Here is a 24723-nt window from a genome sequence, read left to right as displayed (position 1 = left end):
TTAATAATTGAATTTATTGAGGTGATAATGGTTAATAAAATTATATAGGTTTCAGGTACACAATTCTATAATACATCATCTGTATATTATTATATCATGTGTTCACCACTCCAAGTCAAGTATTTTTTCCTTTACCATTTATCCCCTACCCCCTTACCCTCTTCTAGCTCCCCTTTCCTTCTGGTAATCACCATACTGTTGTGTATCTCTATGAGGGGTTTTTTTTCTTAATTTTTATACCTTTTTCACCCAGGCCTCCAGCCTCGCTTCCCTTGTGACAGTTGTCACTCTATTCTCTATATCTCTATCTGTGTCTATTTTGTTTGTCAGTTTATTTTGTTCACTAGTTTCCACATATAAATGAAATCATATGGTACTTTTCTTTCTCTGACTGGCTTTTTTCACTTAGCATAATACTATCCAAGTTCATCCATGCTGTTTGCAAAAGGTAAGATTTTCTTCTTTTTTTCTTTTGTCTCATAGCAGTCCATATCAAAACTTTGTTTTTTAATCCATTCATTACTGATTGGCACTTGGTCTGCTTTCAAATCTTGGCTATTATAAATAATGCTGTAATGAACATAAGGGTGCACATATTCTTTCAAATTAGTTTCTTTGGATATATTCCCAGAAGTGGAATCTCTGGGTCTTAAGGTAGTTCCATTCTTTATTTTTTTGAGGCAACTTCATACTGCTTTCCACAGTGGCTGCCCAAGCCTGTATTCCTTCCTCCATTCCTTTTTATTGTTCATATTCTGTTTATTTTTATTTTTATTTTTATAATAACTTACTTTATTTTTTAATCTTTTCTCATTTTATTTAATTTTTAGAGAAAGAGGAAGGGAGGGAGAAAGAGAGGGAGAAATACATTGTCGTGCAAGTGATATATCAATGAGTTGCCTCTCACACTCCCCCAATAGGTGACCTGGCTCGCAACCCAGGCATGTGCTCTGACCATGATTCTAACCAGCAGCTTTTTGGCTCATGGGCTGCTACTCAATCCACAGAGACACACCAGTCAGGGCTCATATTCTCTTTATGAATATACCATATTTTATTTATTTAGTCATAGGTTGAATGGCATTTGACTTGTTTGGTTTTTGGCTATTATGAATAATGCTGCTTTGAACATTTATTTACAAGGTTTTCTATGGACATGTTCTCATTTTTCTTGGAAACACACCTAGAAGTGAAATTGCTGGGTCATATGGTAACTATATGTTTTACATTTTGAGGAACTGCCAGACTGTTTTCCAAAGCACTTATGCCAGTTCACATTTCCACCAGCAATGTATACATGTTCCAGTTTCCCTACATTATCTTCAATTCAGTATTATCTCTTCTTTTGTTTGAGTTTTTCATAGAATATTTAGTGAAAAAATAACTCCATTTCAATATATTATTGATTGAATAACCAAATATATTTAATGGTTGAATTTCTTTTTTTTTTGAATTTCTTTTTATTTAAGGATTTCTTTATTGTTATTCTATTACGGTTGTCCCAATTTCTTCCCCCTTTGCTTCCTCTGCCAAGCCTAACTCCCACTCCCACAGTTAATCCCCACACTGTTGTCCATGTCCATGGGTCATTCATACATGTTCTTTGTATGACATGTTCTTTGGACTTCTGAAACATAAGAGAAAAAGAAAAATTCTATCTTTTTTTAAATTGATTATGCCATTACAGTTGTTCTATTCCCCTCTTCATTCCCCTCCACCCTGCACACACCCTCCTCCACTATCCCCCCCTTTAGTTTATGACCACGTGTCTCAAGTTCTTTAGTTTCTATATTTCCCATACTATTCTTACCCTCCCCCTATCTATTTTCTACCTACCATCTATGCTACTTATTTTCTGTACCTTCTTCCCCCTTCTCCTCCTCCCACTCCCCTGTTGCTAACCCTCCATGAGATCTTCATTTCTATGGTTCCGCTCCTGATCTAGCTGTCCTTTTAGTTTGCTTTCGTTTTAGTTGTGGTTGTTAATAAGTGCGAGTTTGCTGTCCTTTCACTGTTCATATTTTTCATGTTCATTTTCTTAGGTAAGTTCCTTTAACATTTCATATAATAAGGGCTTGGTGATGATGAACTCCTTGAATTTGACCTTATCTAGGAAGCCCTTTATCTGCCCTTACATTCTAAATGAAAGCTTTGCTGAATAGAGCAGTCTTGGTTGTAGGCCTTTGGATTTCATGCCTTGGAATACTTTTTTCCAGCCCCTTCTTGCCTGTAAGGTCTCTTTTGAGAAATCCTCTGACAGTGTGATGGGAAGTCCTTTGTAGGTGACTGTCCCCTTATCTCTTGCTGCTTCCAGGATTCTCTCCTTCATTTTAATCTTGGCTAATGTAATTATGATGTGCCTTGGTGTGTTCCTTCTTGGGTCCAACTTCTTTGGGACTCTCGGAGCTTCCTGGATTTCCTGGAAGTCTATTGCCTTTTACAGATTGGGGAAATTCTCATTATTTGTTCAAATAAGTTTTCCACCCGTGGCTGTTCCTCTTCCCCTTCTGGTACCCCTATAATTCGGATGTTGGAATGTTTAAAGATGTCCTGGAGGTTCCTAAGCCTCTCCTCATTTTTTTGAATTCTTGTTTCTTCATATTTTTCTGTTTGGTCATTTTTTTCTTCCTTCTGGTCCACTCCCTTGATTTGAGTCCTAGTTTCCTTTCCATTACTATTGGTTTCCTGTGCATTTCCCTTCATTTCAATTAGTTTAGCCTTCATATGTTCCTCTAATTTGTGACTAAAATCAACCAGTTCTGTGAGCATCTAATCACCAGTGTTTTGAACTATGCATCTGATAGGTTGGCTATCTCTTTGTCACTTAAAGACAAAGAGAGTATTGGCTCTGGAGCGTTGATTCATTCTTCTGATTGAGCCATTTTTGGTCAGGTCACAACTGTTACATGTGAGGGGCAGAGCCTTAGGTGTTCACCAGGGTGACCCAGTGGCTGGGTTGTTAGGCTGTATGTGGGGGCAGGGTGAAAGGGGGGCAACAGCGGTCCCCTCTGCTGCTTCTTGCTGCTGGGGTCTGCGCGGTCTGTCTCACTGCTCACTCCTTTGCTGGTTTATCTGTGCACAAATGTGTGACCACGGTCAGCCTGACGCCTTGTGTCCTCAGTGGGTCTGTTGGTTGCTACTCCACACCTGGGATCCGCCCACAGCTGCCTGCGTGCCTTCGCGCACCTGGGTCAGGCGCCTGGATCCGTCCGGTGGATCTTTCCTGCCTGACCCCACTCTGTTGCTGGCTTCGCCCCTCTTGTCGGTCTGGCTGAAAGGTTCGTTGTTGTCGAACTTCCGTATAGTTCAATTTTCTGTGTTTTGGCTGCGTATTTTGTTACTAAATCTTTGTTGTCTTTAAAACCTGGTTGTGTGAGAAAGCACCATGTTTCCACCTACACCTCCATCTTGGCGGAAGTCTCATTAGTTTATTTTGTTCATTAAATTCCTTTTTTTCCCCACATGTGGGAGCCAACTTCTGCATCCCGGAAAGGCCAGAGAGGAGTCTCTTTGTCATCAAGCCTTTGCTGGCTCCTGTATAATATCTGTGGCAGAATCAGGCCCATTTAAAAATTTAACAAATGTGCCAAAAGAAAACTACCACAGTATTAAATTCCTTTTATAAGTGAGATCATGTGGTATTTGTCTTTCACCAACTGGCTTATTTCACTTACCATAATATCCTCCAGCTCCGTCCATGCTGTTGCCACAACAGGTAGGAGTTCCTTCCTTCTTTCTCCTGCATAGTATTCTGTTGTGTAAATGTGCCAGTTTTTTGATCCACTCATCTACTAATGGTCATTTATGCTGTTTCCAACACTTGGCTATTGTAAATAGTGCTGCTGTAACACAGGGGTGCATAAGTTCTTTTGAATTGATGTTTCAGGATTCTTTGGTTGTATTCCGAGCAGTGGAATCACTGGGTTAATAGGTCCATTTTTTATTTTTTTAGGAGATTCCACTGTACAATGGCTGCACCAGTGGTGTACTAGGGTTCCCTTTTCTCAATATCCTTGCCAATACTTGTTGTTTGTTGACTTGTTAATGATAGCCATTCAGGCAAGAATGAGGTGATACCTCGTTGTGGTTTTAATTTGCATCTATCTAATGGCTAGTGATGTTTAGCATCTTTTCACATGTCTATCGGTCATCTGTATGTCCTCCTTGGAGAAGTGTCTGTTCAGGTCCTTTGCCCATTTTCATTTGGGTTGTTTGTCTTCCTAATGTTCAGTCATATGAGTTCTTTATATATTTTGGAGATTAAACCCTTGCCTGATGTGTCATTGGCAAATATCTTCTCCCATACAATCAGTTCCCTTTTCATTTTGCTGATGGTTTCTTCAGCTGTGCTTTTTAATTTGATGTAGTTCCATTTGTTTATTTTTCCTTTATTTTTCTTGTTCTAGGAGATATATTGGCAAAAATATTGTTACATGGGATATCTGAAATTTTACTGCCTATGTTTTCTGCTAGGACTTTTATGGTATCTCGACATATTTAAGTCTTTTATCTATTTTGAGTTTATTCTGGTGTGTGGTGTAAGTTGGTGGTCTAGTTTCATTTTTTTTTTGCATGTACCAGTCTAATTCTCTCAACACCATTTATTGAAAAGAGTATTTTTACTCCATTGTCTGTATGCTCATGCCACCTTTGTCAAACATTAATTGACCATAGAAACATGGGTTTATTTCTGGGCTCTGTATGCTGTTCCATTGACCTATCTGTCTGTTCTTATGCCAGTAGCTGACTGTTTTGATTACAGTGGCCTTGTAGTACAGTTTTATATCAGGTATTGGGATTTCTCCAACTCTAACAGGGTATGTGTTTCCATTTATTTGTATCTTCCTCAATTTCTTCCCTCAGTGTTCTATAGTTTTCTGAGTATAGATCTTTTACTTCCTTGGTTAAATTGAATACTTTATTTTTCTTGTTGTTATAGTACATGGGATTTTTCCTAGTTCCTCTTTCTGATAATTCACTGTTGGTGTACAAAAATGCCATTGATTTCTGAATATTGACTTTGTATCCCACTACTTCGCCAAATTCACTTGTTAGGGCAAGTATTTTTTTTGGTGGAGACTTTAGGGTTTTCTATGTACACTATTCTGTCATCTGCAAATAATGACAGTTCTATTTCCCCCTTTCCAATTTGGATACCTTTTATTTATTTTTCTTGTCTGATCATTGTGGCTAGAACTTCCAGTACTATATTGAATAAGAATGGTGAGAGCAACACCCTTGTCTTGTTCCTGATCTCAAGGGCAAAGCTTTTAGTTTTTGCCCATTGTGTATGATGTTGGCAGTAGGTTTCTTGTATGTGGCCTTGATGATGTTGAGGTATGCTCCTTCTATTCCCACTTTGCTGAGTGCTTTTATCATAAATTGGTGCTGGATTTTTATCAAATGCTTTTTCAGCATCTATTGATATGATCATGTGGCTTTTGTTTTTCATTTTTAATGCAGTGTATTATGTTTATTGATTTGTGAATATTGTACCATCCTTGCATCCCTGGGATAAATCTCACTTGATCATGGTGTATGAGGTTTACAATGTATTGCTGGATCTGGATTGCCAATATATATTTTTTAAGATTTTATTTATTTATTTTTACAAGGGAAGGGAAGGATAAAGAGAAGGAGAGAAACATCAATGTGTGGTTGCCTCTTGCACGCCCCATGCTGGGGACCTGGCCTGAAACTCAAGCTTGTAAACTCAACCAGGAATCAAATCTGTGACCCATTGGTTCACAGTCTAGTGCTCAATCCACTGAGCCACAACAGCTAGAGCTGGATTGCCAATATTTTGTTGAGGACTGTTCTATTTAATTATAGCCATCCTAGTGATGTGAAATGGTATCTAATTGTGGTTTTGATTTGTATTTTCCTGATGGTCAGTAATGTTGAGAAGATTTTCATGTGCTTATTGGCCATTTGTATATCTACTTTAGAGAAATGTCTCTTCAGATCTTTGTTGTAGTTTTAAATTGGGTTATTTCTCTTTTTAAAATTTAGTGTTAACAGTTTTAAATATATGTATTCTAGGTATAAACTCATAGTATATACATCATTTGCAAATATTTTCTCCCATTTTTGAGTTCACTTTCTTGATGGTGTTCTTTGAAGCACAAAAGTTTATAATTTTGATAAAACCCAGTTTATTTATTTTTTCTTTTGTCACTTGTATTTTGGTGTCATATCTAAGAAGACTTTGCTTAACTCAAGAGCACAGAGACTTACTCCTGTATTTTTTATTTCATCTGTTTGGACTGCCATAACAAAATACCATAGACAACAATATATATTTATGAGTGGCTAATAAAGAGCAGAAGTTTATTATGGCCTGGAAAGTCCAAGATCAAAGCACTGGCAGATTTAGTATCTGATGAGGATCTGTTTCCTGGTTCACAGACTGCTATTTCTCACCATTCTGTCCTCATGTGGTAGAATGGGCAAGGGAGCTCTCTGAGCTGTTTTATGAGGGCACTGATCCCACTGATGAAGGTTTCATCTTCATGACCGAATCACTTCCCAGAGTTTTCACCTCCAAATACCATCATTTTGGGTGTTGGAATTTAACACACGAATGTCGAAGAGACACAAATACTAAGTCTATATCAATTTTCTTCAGTCAGTTTTATAGTTTTAACTCTTACAATTAGGTCTGTGATTTATTTTGAGTTAATATTACACATAGATGTTTTAACAAATATTGTTGGTACATGGGAAATATACATGTTTCATGTATAGTTGCTAAATGGTCTAAAGGGCTTTCTGGAACACTACCATCTTAAATAATTCAGCATGCAGTACAGCAGCAACTTAGCACTTTAAATCTGGCTGGATTGTAGATAAAGACTGACATGTTAGATTTAGTATAACTGTAGAATTAATACTCAAAACCCCCATGCTGTATAGTTTTCCCACACGATACATAAAAATGCTATATAGTTTCTCACTCGTAAGCTGCTATATTAGGTTGCTAGCTGATTTTATTACCTCAACTTGCTTAATGTTTTCATTTATATACAATAGAGTTTTATATCACATCAGTCAAACCATGTATTGCAAAATAACTTACAGTGAAATCATAATAAATTTATACAAAGTATTGATTTAACATTAACTTTCAAACTGTGAAAAATCAATGAACCATAAATCTGTAAATAAATTGGTGAAGCAAAAAACATAAATGACAAGAAAAATTAGTCACTCTGTTGTGTATGTACTTTTTAGATAGCTACATGGAGAAAATATATGGGTAGAGCCTTCATAAAATGTAAAATTAGTAACATATAAAAATAACAATGCACAAAGAAGTAAGCTATCTCAACAAAATTGTGAAAAAAAAATCAAGAATCTGGTTCATAATCTTGACATACTGGTGTCACAATTCAGTTGAATGATAACCTGAAAAAGAAAGCAGCTTCATATTCTTTTGCTTTCAAGTAATTTTGAAGTAGATTGATAGTACAATGTATTTAATTTTTAGATTACCATGCTTCTGTTTGTGTGCATATGTTTGAATATTTTTACTATAGAAAAGACTACATTGGAGACATCACCTTTGCAGCATAATGGTCCATGTTCCCAGTGGATGTTTGAGTCCCTCAACTTACTTTATAAGCAGTCATTGAACCTGGGTTTGACCACTTGCAGTGATGGGAATCTAGAATCTCTGGTCCATTATGGCCTATTTGTTCTAGTCTTGACTGGTTGCTTAGAGATTGTGGCAATGCCAGTTCAGTCTTCATTTTGGTCAGAAAAAACGTTTTTTTTTTAAGACCATATTTACCAGACCCTTTGTAACCCAATCTCAGTGGTGTCCACTGGGCACAACAGAGACTAAAAAAGGAAGTCGCTATGTTGATGAAGATACCATTATCATTGCCTGGGAAAAAAATAAGTCCTTCATCTGGACACAAATTGGTAGTTACTGTGAAAAAAAGTCAGAGTTTTTGGTTGGAAAATTATGTTATAGGGATATACATTCTCATTAAGAGTCCTGGGATCCACTCTGATTGGACTTGTTTAAATTTAGTTCTTGTGCCCACCTCCCATCTCTCCCCGCCCCCCCCCACACTTACCAAGGGGCCAGGGGAATGGATGCATTAGGACTTATCCTTTGCTCTAACTCCAGGCCACAGGTAGTGTCCTATCAGGTCATGTTGACTATGACAGAATAAGTACAGGATAAGTCCTTCCACAAAAGGAAATTTGGACTGTGGCCAGGACTACGGTGAGTGTTGTGTAGGCGGCAGCCTGCACAACTCCAAGGATCATGATTCACACAATCTGCAGTATGATTGGTCCCCACCCTTCAAGTTTTGCATAACCTATGTAGCCGTATGAGTAACCCTAGCTGTGACTTGGAAAAGAAACAATAAATGCTGGAGAGGCAAATCACGATGTCTACTATTCTGATTAACTATATTTGTTTACCTATGTGTTCCTAAAAGGATACTTAAGAGAGTACTTATATAAGATCCTGAATCTTATCAGTATCTTTGGTCTATTTCTATACCCTATCTCTTCAACAGTGGTTTTCAATTCTTTTCTTTTCCTGCTACAATATGTACAAAGAATGATTTTCATGTAAGTTTATATGTAGGTTATATACAATCCTGAAGTGTGTTATCAAACTCTACTCTTTGTTACTCAAGAAAGCACATCTGTGGTCTCTTGTGCACCACAAGAAAACACAGCCGTGGGCCACATGGCGAGTGTTCATGCAAAAGGGTAAGTTTCTCCCTTCCCCATAGGAAACCAAGTAAACAGTGATGCTTAGAAAAATCACCTGTAAATTGTGTGGGTTTTTTTTTAAATTTATTTATTTTTCGAGAGAGGGGAAGGGAAGGAGAAAGAGTGGGAGAGAAATATCAATGTATGGTTGCCTCTCATGCATCCCCTGCTGGGAACTGGCCTGCAACCCAGGCATGTGCCCTGACTGGGAATCGAACCGCGATAGACTGGTTCACAGGCCCGCGCTCAATCCACTGAGCTATGCCAGCCAGGGCTGTAAATTGTGTTTTGAGTGAGGGTACCTGCAAGAAGGGGTGCCTGGCATTTTGGTACCCCAGATGTCCATACATCTGCTTATACAGCACACCCAATCTATCATCTGTACCTATCTGAGCAAAGAAAGAGTAAATAGGAGAAAAATGGAGAGACAGAAACAGGAGTCAGTGGAGCAGCCTGCATTTCTCTGTATCAGGGCAAGAATGTGAGCATTCCTCGAGGTTTGGGGAGCTGCCAAAAGTAGCTGCCCGACCGAGAATGCTAGCCCCAGCCGAAGGCACCCCAACAGCAAGAGGCTCAGAGAGATGGAAACAGAAGCGGCAGAAGTGAAGCTGGAACCAGATTTCTCAAGACCAGGACCTAAATTGTGATGAGCCCCAACCAGCCTCTCTAAAAAACCCACACCATAGCTTCAGGAGGCAGTGAGCAGTTGGATACCTGCCATGTAGGATATGCCTGTGGTGTTCATGGTAGTGAGCTGTCCAGATCTCCTTTCAAGAAAGAACTGCTTTTCAACTGCAGGGAGTGCAGTTAGCTGACATCTTTCAGCTGCAGCATTTGTGATGGGGCCCATGTTTTCCCTGGGTAGCCCCTAGCAATTGACAGAGCACAGAAAGGGCACTAAGACCCAGCCACTTCTGCCAGACTCCTCTAATGTGCAGTCTTTGTGCCAAAGCTCCCTCTTGGTTAGCTGAGACGTCATCAGATCCACATTACAGGCTGAGATTCTCCCTGCCAGATTCTGTTTTCCCCACTCTATCCTTTATCTTTTACAAGTATTACTCCTCAGGAAACTTCTGATACTCCTAACTCTGTCGCATCTACTTCTTTGAGGACTCGTACTGTTACAGCATCCTTGACCAGTTAGCATTTACTAGAGAAATAATGACAGCCTACTTCCATACCCAATTGGAGAAAGAGATGTTTTCCTTTTCCACCCTTTCTTGCCACCACCGATAACAGGCAAGCAGGACCAGAAAGGTGAGGAAGAAGGAGTACCAGAGTAGACTGTACCTCTTTCCTACTTCACATCCTTCCAGCTTTGGGTCAAGCCTGCTCTGGAAAGTGAGGTGTATAAGGAAGAAATGAAGTTAAAATCAGCGTTGCCAGATTTAGCAAATAAAAATACAGAATACCCGATTACATTCGAATTTCAGATAAACAATGAATAATTTTTTAGTATATGTATACCCCAAATACTGCATGTTTCTAAATGTAACATTTAGGTTTGAGGGGTACAACAGTAATTTTTTAGGGCTGGACTTTTAACATTCAAAAGGGATCAGGAAGTTACAGAATTTGCCCAAGATGTTAAAGGGGAAGAAGAGATTAACATAGCACAGTTGGGCCCATGAAAGAAAAAAAGTTTCACATTTATACCTCTTGAGTTGAAACTCTTCATTAAACTAGTTCAGTAAACTGGCTGAGCATATATAAGTCAATCTGTCTTACACTTCCATAGTTTGTAGGTAGTAACAATTATTAGGGTGCAACAATAGCTTGATACCTCCTAGTAAACCCTGCTCTCAGAGACACCCCAGGGGAACTATCATTTATGTAAGTCTAAGGGTGTCAAAAACTATCTTATATGACAAAAACTCTTAGAGCCTTCCAAAAGAAGATAAAAGAGCTGTGTCCTTTTGCCCTGCACGTGCTTGAAACTGCTGAACCTTTAACCTCGGGTAGCAAGTTCATCCCATCAGCTTCTAGCCATTGTTGCCTGCCACAGATACCAAGCCCTCTTCTCTAGCTCCTTTCTCTGCCAAGGTCAGCAGCTAGACAGAGCTCAGAGCAGAGAGAGTAGAACTTGCAATTGCTGATGAAATGTATTTGTTCTGAAATGGAGCTGAGGGGCCAGTTTTTGAATGGCAAGTTCTAAACAAGATACAATTTCCAGAGGACAAGAGAACAAAGCATCATAAAGAAATACAGCTTGAACACACGTATTGCACTATGTATGTATTGGAGTGAGGAACAGGTAGTTACAGGTATATGGTCGTGAATGAAAGAGGAATGAATTGGACAAGCAGTTATTTCTTAAAATTCTAAATGGCAAAGCACTAAAAAATATTTCCATTAAAAGGAGGCATCTAACTTTGTTGCTATATAATTCTAGAAGTTCTTACCAGTCCAGTGACACGATACAGAAATATGATCAGTTAACATTATGACATATCCATAAATAAAGCATTGTATACACACTGAAATGATGTTTCCATGAATTTTGAAAGGCATGAAAAATTTTATATTGTGAATGAAAACATAGAATGCAAAGCTGTTCATGGTCAACACCAGTAATCGAACAAATTAATATCATATGCCTTCTAACAAGATACACTAAGAATATAATAACACCACTTATATTGTGTTTTTGCCAAGAAAGCATAACTTGAATCTAATCACAAGGAAACATCAAGTAACTTTAAATCAAGGGACATTCTACAAAATAACTGATCTTTATTATTCAAAAATGTCAATGTCATGAAACACTAAAAAAGACTGAAAATTAAAAAGACATAACCAAAAGCAAAGCATGACCCAGGATTTTCATTTGTTATAAAAGACATTGTTCAGAAAATTGGAAAATTATGAGCAAGATTAGATATAGTATTGTATCAATATTAATTTCCTGATTTGATCATTGTACTGTGGCCATTGCAAGAAAATTTCTTGTTTTTAGGAAATACACAATGAACTATTGATGTGTAAAGGGGCTTCATATCTCTAGGTTACTCTCAAAAGGTTCAGAGAGAGAGAATGAATGGGAGAAAAAGGGAAAGGGAAAGATAAAGCAAGTGTAGTCAAATGTACACATTTAGGGAATTGGAGTGAAGGGTAGAAGGGAGTTTGTATACTATTTTTGTACCTTTCCTGTAATTCTGAAATTACGTAAAAATAAACAGAAGAAAATGTTCAGTGTGACATTTAAGAACAAATTATGACTATAAAAATACATATTTATATGTTATCAATATAAATATATATTATGTAAAACCACTTATGACTGGGAAGAAATATACCACAATGCTATTTCTTAGTTGAATGATTTTGAATGATTTTTGGCACATTCTCTCCATGAACTGTGTATAAATCATTTCTATGATTCCTCCACAGACCCATTTGTGCTATCATTTTAATGCCCATAAATTAATGGCCATAAAACAATTTTTTAACTTACCTGGTTGACTCTTTGCTATTTTTAATGTAATAACTAATGATTTTTTTTTGTTTGAAACTGACTTGGAGATGACTGTACACTTGCCTGCATCCAGCAATCATGTAGGTGGGTGAGTAACGGATTCTGATGTTACCCCATGTGCCCCCATAGCCTTATTGGAAAGGATAGTTTTGTAGATGAATAATTTTGTATTTGGGTGTAAAAGACCAAGCTAAGTAATTTGTGTAATACTATGTTAATAAAATGTAGTATACCTTTAAGTAAAGGAAGTACTAGACTAATAAGAACTCTCAAATTTATTCTTTTAATATCAGGCATTTTATAGAAAAATGTTCTATAAAAACTGTATGGAATCAGGATTCTACAAAATCCAGGTTATAGATTTCACATCTGTAAATCAACAGTCTGATCTTTACATGGATGCATTCCATTATGTGCTTCATAATAAATTTAAATTTAAATTATGCAGGTTTTTAAAATAGAATGATAGCCCTGGCTGGCGTAGCTCAGTGGATTGAGTGTTGGCTGTGAACCAAAGGGTCGCCAGTTCGATTCCCAGTCAGGGCACATGCCTGGGTTGTGGGCCAGATCCTCAGTATGGTGTGCAGGAGAGTCAACTGAGGCAAGCATATATTGATATTTCTCTTCTTCTCTTCCCCCTCTCTAAAAATGAATAAATAATGATAAAAATCTTTAAAAATAAAAAAATAAAATAGATAAAATCCCGCTATAGAAGTTATCAGGTCAGCCTTATACTTTGAGGCAGATCCATAATTAAGTTATCTTAGCTAGGTAATTGTCCATCTAGTGGGAGTCTATACATGCTCAGAATCCATTCCTGGAGTGATTTTTCATCAGAAGCTTCTTTTAAAAAAAGGATCTTATTTATTTTTAGAGAAAGGGGAAGGAACGGAGAGAGAAAGAGAGGGAGAGGAACATAGATGTGAGAGAGAAACATCAATTGGTTGCCCCTCACATGCTCCCATCTGGGGACCTGGCCCACAATCTAGGTATTTGCCCTTACTGGGAATTGAACCTACAACCTTTTGGTCCTCAGGTCGGCACTCCACCCACTGAGCTACACCACCCAGGGCTATCAGAAGCTTTTTATTTTTATTTTTTTAATTTTTACTTATTTTTAGAGAAGAATCTTTTAAAAATTAATTTTCTAATCATAATTGATGTACAGTATTAGTTTCAGATGTATAATATACTGTGATTAGACATTTATATACCTTATGGACTGATCACCCCAGTAAGTCTAGTACTCGTTTGACACCATACATAGTTATTACAATATTATTGACTATATTCCCAAAGCTGTACTTTACATCTCCGCGGAAGCTTCTTTATGACATCTAATTCAAATATTTGCCTTTCAATTTAATTTGCTGACTTCATATTACATATTAAAATTCATTCTATTGTAGAAACTTATGCAGTGATATGTTTATTCCATCAATTTATTTTACCTAATATCATGCTGACAAGAAAATGTTGTTTAATTACTTATTAATCACTAATGTTATTTGCATATATTAACTGCATTTTCTTTCTACTCTTATTAGAGTATAATGATGTGTTATTACATTATCCATTTAGTTGGTATCTGTATATGATGCCTTTTAAAAATACACTGTATTTTTGCTTTTGAGAAAACAAAAATGACTGTAGTTTATGACTATACTGGGTTGTAGTAATGCGAGTTTATGCAGATGATTTACCTTGACTTGAACTATTGAAGAGAATATGATCATCCACTTTTATCTCTGTGATTTCTAGTAACCTGTCACTTTACTAGTGTCTAAGTGTTGTCAGTATCTGCACAGTATTTAGGGCTGGGGGTAGAAATGAGCATGAATAATAATCTAGTTACTGTGATATACCTCCCATTCAGCATGATTTTGTCTTGGTTTTGGGTGTACAACGTAATGGTTAGACAGTCAAATACTTTACCAAGTGTGCCTCTCAACATTTCCATTACCCACCTGGCACCATACATAGTTATTACAGTGTTATTGACTGTATTCCCGGTGCTGTACTTTACGTCCCTGTGACTGTTTTGTAACTACCAATCTGTACTTCTTAATTCCTTTACTTCTTCACCCAGTCCCCAAACCTCCTCCCTTCTGGGGGGCAGACAGAATCTTGTCTCCCCAGATTCATCGGTCTGTTCTCTTTATCTATGACTTACTATCACTTTTAAATGTTTCTAACTCTTAGTTCTGAACTTAATATCAAAATTCTACTTCTGGGAGGATAGTGGAAAGTAATAATAAACAAAGTCATTAATGTCAATATATTTTCTTAAATCCTGGTGATCTGGTTATAATTTGTTAATAAATTTATTTGACATGTTTATTTTTCTCTTGATTTTTTCATTTATTTTTCTTCTTGTAAAATGGAGAATATTTTAAATCAGTATGAAAAGAAAGAAACCACTGATGCTAAAAATGTACACTTATTTGTTAGCAACAGCACAAAATAGTTAAGTTACAATAAACTTCATTGATAATTTATTTCATATATAATTGGTCAGCAGATGGTAAAATGTAATAGTTTAAAATTCACAAATGTAAAATGACCTAGGAAAAGAAAAATCATTTAAGATATCTGTGCTATAGAATCATTATTTAAGGTGGTGTCCAATAAAATGATTAAAAACTCTGTCTGGTAAAAACAATTATTTAAAACAATATATGCTAACAATAGAAAAAAATCCAATAGATTGTTGAATTGCATATGGCAAGGTGCTGGTTTTCACAGCTTCTAAAACTTTAGGATTTGGACTAGAACGCATTGAAAACTTGGGCAAGCTGATGCTTTATATATCCTGGGATAGTTCTGTCGCCAAGCGTTTCTTTCACATCTGTCCCTTCATTTCCATTCTCAGTGCTACCAACCTACTTCATCTCCTTATGTCTTCTCCCCCAGTAGTCCATGGAAATACTATTTTGATTGGTCTCTCTCTCTTAGAGCTTCCACTTCTCTGATTTCTTTATATAAATCTGGATTAATTTTAATATTGTTCTTTATAACCTCTTGATGAAATTCAGCTTCTCAGCTAAGCATTCAAAATCTACTGTGAAGTCTACTGTGAAGTCTACAGTAGATGTCTGACCTGAATAATTCATGTCTCCTGAGGACTCAGAGACTCAGGGATGAAAACAACAGACTCACCTTCACTAAAATAAACAGCATTCTTCTATCTCCATTGCTGCAAAGACCCCTATTATTTCTGGGGCTCCTGTCCTTTTATTTGGCTCTGCTGTTTTTCATTTGGGTTGTCTGCTAAGGTAACCTCATCCCGATGAGTCCCTTAAGAAGAATAATAGCACTAAAAGTTGATTGGTTCTCAAGGTGTACAAATATCAAGCCATTATGTTCAATACTTGAAACTCATATTACATGTCAATAATACTTGAATTTTTTTAAAAGGAAAAAATAATACTAAAGATTACTATGAACCAGACACACTGGGTCACACTGCTCACCTATGTTACCTGAACACATCCTCACAATCTCTTGTGCAGTAAGTACCAGTAGGAACTGGTAGTAGCAATGCTAGGATAAAGCCCTGGAAAGCCAACTCCAGAAGTCTGTCTTGAAACCACCAACCACACTATGGGGACACCTTCTGATGTCACCATGCACCATTGAGGATGAGGAATTTCAGAGATGCTATGACCCCTGAGCTGATTTCTGTGTTTCTGCCTTATAGCACTTCTTTCCCTGCTTAAAAGTCATTGGTGCTGCTGTCACCAGAGCCTTGGACTTGTACCTGTACCTGTGCCATTTGAGTCACTGGTGAGCTGGAAGCTTTGGTATGTCAAAGCTTCACTCTGTTTCCAGAGCCCTTCCAGTTTCATAGCCCTGTGGAGTTTCTGCCCAGGTAGGCAGAATACATTCTTACCCTTTGAGCTTACTCTGATGCAACGGTACCCAAGTTGTCCATGTGGCCATCTTGCCTCCCCAGATTCTTTTAAGAGATTTTAGTAAACATAGATGTTCCACTTTTGACTTCGAATCCCCTCTCTCTACATGGCTTTTAAGTATGGGTCCACTGGCCAGGCTAGAAAATCTACTGTGAACAGTGGCCACTAGGATGAACTTAGAATCCCTCTCTCACTAGGGGACTGGGAGGGGAGGGAGAAGCATTTTTCATTGAATACCTTTTTGAACTGTTAGATTATATATCTTTGTCTTTCAATTAACAAAATCTAGTGAAAAAGTAAACAAATTTAAAAACTCGAATTCCTCCTCTGATGGCCTCCCATAATATGGTTATTAGGCAGAGTTTGTGTAATTTTTTTCCTGGGAGGCTGTTCAGTCTCTCATATAAACAGATTCCTGGCAGGTCCCAACTCATGAGACTCCCAGGTCAAACTCTATTTAGACAGAGTTGAATTCCACTATACTTATTCCCTACAGTTCCCATGTGAACCCTGGAACCCACCAAATGGAAACATACTCCAAACCAGGCCTTGCTTTCTTGCAATGTCTTTTGCATATCCCTTCCTTCACCTAAACTTTCTTACCACCTGTAACTCCTGAAATCCTATCTTTAATGTGCAGGCACAAGGTTTCTCTTCCAGATATCCTTTACTGAGCACCATAGAAGGAGCTCTCTCTTCCTGCTCTAAACTCCCAAGTGTTTTCAGTCATTTCCCTCGCCCTTGTAATGAACATTTGTTTTGTCTGCATGGCATCCCTTTCCACTGTCTCCAGTAATGGCTTCCACTTCCACCTCTTTCTCTTTCCACCTGGTGATTTAGTCCTGGTGTAGATGTCAATCACAGTAGCTCGCTATACTGGGCATGGGGTAACATATACCCAGCATACTAACGGTCTGTTGCTTTGGCTTCAAAGATTTGTGGGGATCGAAGCAGACCAATCATTCTTTTCCTGGGATCAACATTTATAGAAGTGAAAAAAAAGACATTCTCTCTTTTATTTGGGTCAAAAGCTAACATGGTATTAAGAGATGCCTTGGGGTGTGTGTGTGTGTAGGTTTAGCCAACAATTTTGTTTGAGTCCCTCAGGCTACTTCATTCTTCCCAGTTGCACGAGCCAATAAATCCCCTGTATTGCTTAAGCCAGTGTAAGTTAGTCGCTGTTACCTAAAACAGAAAGTGCTTGACTATAAAAGAACCTTTCCCTATATATAATTAATATAATCACAAGCTCCTGCTGGCAAAGATTGTGTCTTTTTTTGTATTTGCATCTCACTAGCATCCAGCACAATAGCAATCAATTGCATAATATGAGCCCAATAATATGTTGTATGAATGAGTAACTTTGTATAGTATGCCTCAGTTGACAAGCTAAAATTAAACTGCTTATTTCTTCTTGGACACTTGTCTCTACATGCATTCAGAAGGTGTCATCTGAATAAAGACAGGCAGGAAGTGAGGGATCAAGCGGATTAAGTGATGTAGGTGGATATCTGGAGGAAGGGAGGATGCTCTCAGCAGAGGAGAGAGTATAGCAAATTGCAAAACTCTGAGGTCAGAACATGCATTATGCATTTAAGAAATATTAAGGTGCTCCATGTGACTGTAGTTTAGTGAACAGGGGAGAGAAGATGAAGTCAATATATCATGTAGGCGCTTGTAGTCCACTACAAAAATTTTGAGTTTTACCTTACATGATATGGGAAGCAATTGAAGCATTTTGAGCACAGGAGAGAGAGATACATATTTCTTCTCTTTGGTATTATATTTCTTTAATTAGGAGGTCAGCTGAGCATCTTTTCATGTATATCTTGGTTGTTTACATATTCTTAATCCATTTTTCCATTGGATTAGCATTTTTATTTTATTTTTATTTGTATTGAGATATAATTGACATTTAAATTTGCATATTTTAGCATGAATAGCATAATGATTTTATATATGTATATAATGCAAAATAATTACCACAGTAAGTTCAGTTAATATCCATCAACTCACAGTTACAGTTCTTTTCCTTATGATGAGAACCTTTAATATCTACTCTCTTGGCAATTTTCAAATATATAAAACAGCGTGTTGTTAGCTATAGTCATCATGCTGTGCATAGGAGAGATATTTGTAAAGGAGCATGGACTGTTGTGCGGAGTGTGAATTCCAGCAGGGCAAGGATGGAAGTGGCTATGATGGTGGCAGTGGGGACAATGAGATGGAGTAGATTATAGAAATCTTTTGGAAATTAACCCAACAAGCTTTGCTCAAGTAGAGTATAAGAAAAGGAGTGGAGTTATGGGTTTTAAAATTAAAAATAAAAAATAAACATGGTAACAAATCAAATTGTGTAGAAGATCTTACTATGAAAAGTCAGTTTCCCACTCTCACTCCTCACAGCTAATTTCCTTTTAACAGTTTCTGGTTTTGATTGCCTCAGTTGCTCAAGATAAAATGTTTATGGTTAACTTTGCAACCATTCTTCACTCTGATTTATCATTCTCTGGGACAAAGTTTAGAAGACTAGACTCATCTTCCCAGCCTCCTTCTCAAATAGGTTGGTCATGTACCGTCTGGAAAATGGGATATAAAAAGAAGTCTGCAAAGGTGGTTCTCTTAAAGAAAAAAAAAAAGACAAGAACCAGGGGGTGGGAATGCTAAACAAATACATTTTTTAAAAATGCATTGAAGCAGAGTCCAGAGGATTTTTAGGGCCTTGAAAATACTCCCTGTGATATTACAATGATGGATACATGTTATTAAACACTTGTCCAAACCCACTGAATGTGCAACACCAGCAGTGAACCCTGAGGTAAACTGCAGACTTTGGGTGATTATGTGTCAATGCAGGTTCATCAGTTGTAGCAAGTGTCCCAGTCTGGTGGGTGATGCTGGCAATAGGGAAGGGTGGGGGCAGGGAGCATGTGAGAAATCTCTGCACCTGTTTCTCATTTTTCCTGTGAACCTAAAACTGCTCTTTTAAAAAAAATAGGATTTTTTGTTTTTGTTTCAGATTATTTCAGAGTTAATATTTTCTTTATATTTATGCTTTTAAATTTTTATTTTTAAATTACAGTTTATATTCAATATTATTTTATATTAGTTTCAGGTGTACAGCATAGTAGTTAGACAATCATATACTTTATAAGGTGGTCCCTATGATATTTCAAGCACCCAGTTGGCACCATATGTAATTATTAAAATATTATTGACTATTTTACCTATGCTGTATTTCACATTCCCATGACTATTATTACCAATTTGAAGTTTTGTCTTCACCTTTTTTACCCAGCCCCCAAACCCTTCTCCCCTGTGGTAACCATCACTTAGTGCTCTATATCCATGAGTCTGTTTCAATTTTTTTTAATAGTCTTAAAAAAAAGTCATAGAAATGTGTTTTTTTGTTTCTTTTCAAATGAATACCATTAATGAGATTAATCAGATTTTGACACCTTTACTGAAATTGACAAATATTATCTGCGTGGGACTGAATTTATATCATTTCCTTTCCTAGGAATGAATGACAGTTGTGAAGGATATTTTTATCTTTGCTGTTTTTTTGTAATATTCCTAGTGAAGACTTGGAATAGTCTTGCCTACTATATCAGTTCACTCCTTCACAGATATATTGCAAATATCATCAAAGTAATTAAAACAATAGAGATTTATGAAAATTTTAAAAAGAAGTCTACAAGAGTGAGTAACTCTAAAAAAACCACTACTTTGTTTCCTCATGAAAGAAACAGATCACAGCTGGATTCCTCCATTTCCTTTCATCACGTCTTGACTGTGGATGTCAAGAGGAACGGCAGCCAACTTGAAGCTGGAAAGTGATCAGCATGAAAAAAGGGCCAATATGCTAATGATGGCAAAACAGAAAGAAAGCCTCGATCCTTGGTGATATCTTAGAGTAGCTGAACCAGCTTTAATATCCACCTGTCTCTAGGTATATAAGATATTAGATGTCTATTTTTTAAACCAGTGGTTCTTCAAGTGTCATCTTTAAACCAGAAGCCAGCCACAGCTCATTATCACTGGGAACTTGTTAAAAATGCAAATTCTTAGGTTCCACTCTAAACGTACAGAATTAGAAGCTCCAGGTGTGGACCCTGCAAGCTGTGGTTTAACAAGCCCTCCATGTAATTCTAATTCATGTAGAAGTTTGAGAACTTAACACCAATGCTTTTCAAACTTTAATGTGCATAAACATCATCTGGAGATCTTGTTAAAACACCTATTCTGATTCAGCAGGTGCAGTGATGCAATAGTTAAACCCAGAACCCCGCCCTTCAGGACTAAGGCACTCATTCCCTGATCTGCTAGGGATGTAATTACCTTCAGCCAAAGAGAGCTGCCTCACCCAAGATCATGCCCCTGGCCATGGGGCAGCCTGCATGCAATGGCTGGTTGGTGTGGAGAAATAAAGTCCATCCCCACTTCCACAAGGCAGAGAGCCCTCAGGTGGATCTCTGATTTCTAGACCTCCCTGTAGAGTCCACCGAAGCCTCTCTTGCAACTGCTTCATAGTTAACTTCTTCCCCTTCACAAGCCTGCTCTCCTCACCTCTCAAAGGTGTTGTTCCCTAGATAGAATTGCCAGACTTAGCAAATATAGACACAGAACACCCAGTTAATTTGAATTTCAGATAAATGAGAATAATTTTTAATATAAGCATGTCCCAAATATTGCATTATGTGTTGTTTATTTGAATTTCAAACTTAACTGCACATTTGGTATTCTATCTGGGTACCCTATCCCCATTGGCACTGTCAAACCACCTGCCTACAGAGAATCTCAGAGTCTTTCCCAGGGAAGGCAATTTATGACAGTTGGGACAGGGAGATATCATGAGAAGAAGACTCTAAAGTGGGATTTTAGAGCTGTTTCACCGAACATCTGGCTTCCAGAAAAGACCTGGTCACTTGTGTGAGTATTGACCCTTGGCAAGTGGTTGTGGGTAATTGTCAATACTCCACCAGTCAGGGCCTGAGGTAGAAGGCTGGGGAAGGGGAAGCACTGGAGGGTCATTTGAAAGTTTCAAGGGACATAATTATGTAACGACTTTGAAATTGGATGGCTGTTTCTCCTGGCTACTAGTGCGTTAGGGAGAGAATGAAAGGCTGAGGGTCAGAGAGAGCTACCTCACCTATATAAGATGAAGTGTGAAACCAGTGGCCCACCTTGGCAGCACATGAGGAGACTCTCACTGCCTGTAGCTGGAGGACAGAAAATTCGAGGAGCAGGAGTGGGACTTAATTACAAGAGTAGCAGAGTTCCAGTGAAAACTGGATTCTCTGTCATGTCAGGTCTGCTGTACCAAGGTCTGGCCCTGATTGGGAAGGAGTGGGACCCTGAGTTTGTGAGAAGGACCTCTGGATCAATGAATTGAAAATCCTCTGGGTCTATGCACTAAAATTTCCTCTGAATCCTCTGAGCCTGCAAAGCTAATACTCTCCACTTTCTTGAAGATGATCCTGGGGATTGTGCCATGCAGGACAATTCATGCCCTCCTTAGGATCTATTCCCATTCCCTCTTGCCACAAAACGAATAGCTTATAACTCCAGCAGCCACCTTGGACCCTAACATGTTCTCGGGAATAGAAACAAGGTGAAGTAAAAAATGAGGGGTCTGACATCCTTGGTGTTGTGGACACCTCTGGACTTCTGAAACAAGAGAAAAAGAAAAATTCTATCTTTTTAAAAATTGATTATGCCATTACAATTGTTCTATTTCCCCCTTCATTCCCCTCCACCCTGCACAACCCCTCTCCCACCATTCCACCCCTTTAGTTTATGACCACGTGTCTCAAGTTCTTTAGATTCTATATTTCCCCTACTATTCTTGCCCTCCCCCTATCTATTTCCTACCTACGATCTATGCTACTTATTTTCTGTACCTTCTCCCCCCTTCTCCTTCTCTCACTCCCCTGTTGCTAACCCTCCATGTGATCTTCATTTCTGTGTTTCCGTTCCTGATCTAGCTGTCCTTTTAGTTTGCTTTTGTTTTAGGTGTGGTTGTTAATAACTGTGAGTTTGCCGTCCTTTCACTGCTCATCTTTTTTATCTTCTTTTTCTTAGGTAAGTCCCTTTAACATTTCATATAATAAGGGCTCGGTGATGATGAACTCCTTGAATTTGACTTTATCTGAGAAGCACTTTATCTGTCCTTCCATTCTAAATGGAAGTTTTGCTGGATAGAGCAATCTTGGTTGTAGGTCTTTGGTTTTCATGACTTGGAATACTTCTTTCCAGCCCCTTCTTGCCTGTAAGGTCTCTTTTGAGAAATCCTCTGATAGTGTGATGGGAAGTCCTTTGTAGGTGACTGTCCGCTTATCTCTTGCTGCTTCTAGGATTCTCTCCTTCATTTTAATCTTGACTAATATAATTATGATGTGCCTTGGTGTGTTCCTTCTTGGGTCCAACTTCTTTGGGACTCTCTGAGCTTCCTGGATTTCTGGAAGTCTATTTCCTTTGCCAGATTAGGGAAATTCTCCTTTATTATTTGTTCAAATAAGTTTTCCACTGGTGGCTGTTCCTTTCCCCCTTCTGGTACCTCTATAATTCAGATGTTGGAGTGTTTAAAGATGTCCTGGAGGTTTCTAAGCCTCTCTTCATTTTTTTGAATTCTTGTTTCTTCATATTTTCCTGTGTGGTCATTCCCTTCTTCTTTCTGATTCACTCCCTTGATTTGAGTCCCAGTTTCCTTTTCATCACTATCGGTTTCCTGTGCAATTTCCTTCATTTCAATTAGTTTAGCCTTCATATGTTCCTCTAATTTGTGACTAAAATCAACCAGTTCTGAGAGCATCCTGATCACCAGTGTTTTGAACTGTGCATCTGAAAGTTTTGCTATTTCTTCATTGCTTAGAGTTATGAGTTCTGGGGCTTTGAGATCTTCTTGAGCCATTTTTGGTCTGTTTGCGCCCATTAAGTATGAGGAGAGGCGCCTTAGATGTTCACCAGGATGGGGCTGCCCAGGTCACTGGGTTGTGACACTGTATGTGGGGGTGGGGTCAGAACGGGGAAATGGCGGCTCCCTCTGCTGCCTCCGGCTGCTGGGTCCTGCTTGGTCCTATCTTACCGCCCACCGCCCACTCCCTCCCCAGATCTATCTGTGCAGGAATGTGCGACCACAGTCAACCTGCTGCCCTGCGTCCTCGCTGGGTCTGCCAGTCGCTCACTGGGTCACTCACTGAGTTGCTCACTGGGTCCTCCTGTTGCAACTCCACGCCTGGGATCTGTGCACCCAAGTCCGGCTGACTGAGTTTTCCTGTTCAACCCCGCCCCTCTTACTGGTCAGGCTGAACAATTCGTTGTTATCAGACTTTCAAAAAGTTCAATTTTTTTGTGCTCTGGCTGTGTTTTCTGTTGCTAATATTTTGTCTCTAAACTTGGTTGTGTGAGAAAGCACGGTATCTCCACCTATGCCTCCATCTTGACGGAAGTCCCAGAAAAATTCTATCTTAAGATACTATTATTTTAGATTTTCTGTTATTCAGAATGAACTTAATCCTACCTCATAGAGCTCTTCCCACTTCAATCTCTTTATTGTTGTGTTTTTAATGCCTTTAAAAATTTTTTTACTATCGTTTTAAGGAATCTTAATAAAAGAAAGATTCAGCTCATGGGCTGGATCAGATACTTTGAATCTGAACTTTTGATTACTCTTCAGAACAATTGTATATTATAACAACAGCATTAAGATGGCAATGATGGAATTACAATAAAAGCAAAAGAACCACTTACCTTCTCACTATCCCACCCCTCACAGATTCTCTTTGTCTAGTTTCCTTTCCAAGGTTTCATACTTAATCACAATTTTATTTTCTCCTTTTCATGATAAATACATCAGCATTTCCATAAGCTATATAGTGCTCTTAATTATAATTTAAATAGCTATATTTTATTTTATTAAGTGTATGCACCACAACTGACTTAACCTTTTTTCTATTTCTGTTCATTACAGAATAAAGCCTCAGTAATGGGATTATTAAACCCAAGAATTTGAACTTTTCTGTGGTTATTGAAATGTATAGTCAAATTATAACTCCAAAAGAGTAGAGAATTGCTATGTAGCAAATTCATTTATGTGTAACACACAGAGCTAGCACAGTGCTCTAAAGGACAGATAGAATTCAGATAAATGAAGGGGGGAAATTCAGATAGGGCTGGAGTAATGATATTGAGATGTGCATAGTCCATAGAATGTTTGAGCACAATAGTTGTGAAGTTTGAGTAGTGAGTAGTGTAAGTGTAGATTCACATATTGAGATCAAATTGTGGAATGCCCACCAAAGGAATTGGGAGTTTATGCTGTAGCAATGTGAAGACTGATGAAATAACAATGGTATTTTATCACTATATTTAGATGAATTGGAGGGAAGGGGGTTGAGAGATGAAAGATGAGGAGACTGGGAAATAGGGAAACCACTTTGAAATTATTGCAGTATTTCAGAGAAGATTAATAGCACAGGAAATGGAATGAAAACCTTCCAGGTTAATGGTGGCAGATCGGTTGGTCTTGATATGTCTTTTCTCAACTTCTTTTGAAAATGGCCAAAGAAACAAAAATTTTTTTGTACAGATATA

The 24723-nt window shown here is 38.0% G+C and overlaps 1 long non-coding RNA gene and 1 other non-coding gene across 2 annotated transcripts in view; one reads left to right on the top strand and one right to left on the bottom strand.

Annotated features, from left to right (window-relative positions):
- LOC128628585 (uncharacterized) overlaps window positions 1-24723 on the top strand; it is a 46141-nt gene that overhangs the window by 10396 nt on the left and 11022 nt on the right. The window lies entirely within an intron of this gene.
- Window positions 3461-3608, bottom strand: LOC119062729 (small nucleolar RNA SNORA12). The gene has a single exon (XR_005085031.1). It is a non-coding gene; the product is annotated as a small nucleolar RNA SNORA12 (small nucleolar RNA).

The sequence above is a fragment of the Artibeus jamaicensis genome, unplaced genomic scaffold (assembly GCF_021234435.1).
Source record: "Artibeus jamaicensis isolate MK-2021 breed Jamaican fruit bat unplaced genomic scaffold, CSHL_Jam_final contig_1998, whole genome shotgun sequence".
NCBI classification, from domain to species: Eukaryota; Metazoa; Chordata; class Mammalia; order Chiroptera; family Phyllostomidae; genus Artibeus; species Artibeus jamaicensis.
Note: the sequence above shows the minus strand (reverse complement) of the source record. Positions and strands in the feature narration are given on the sequence as shown.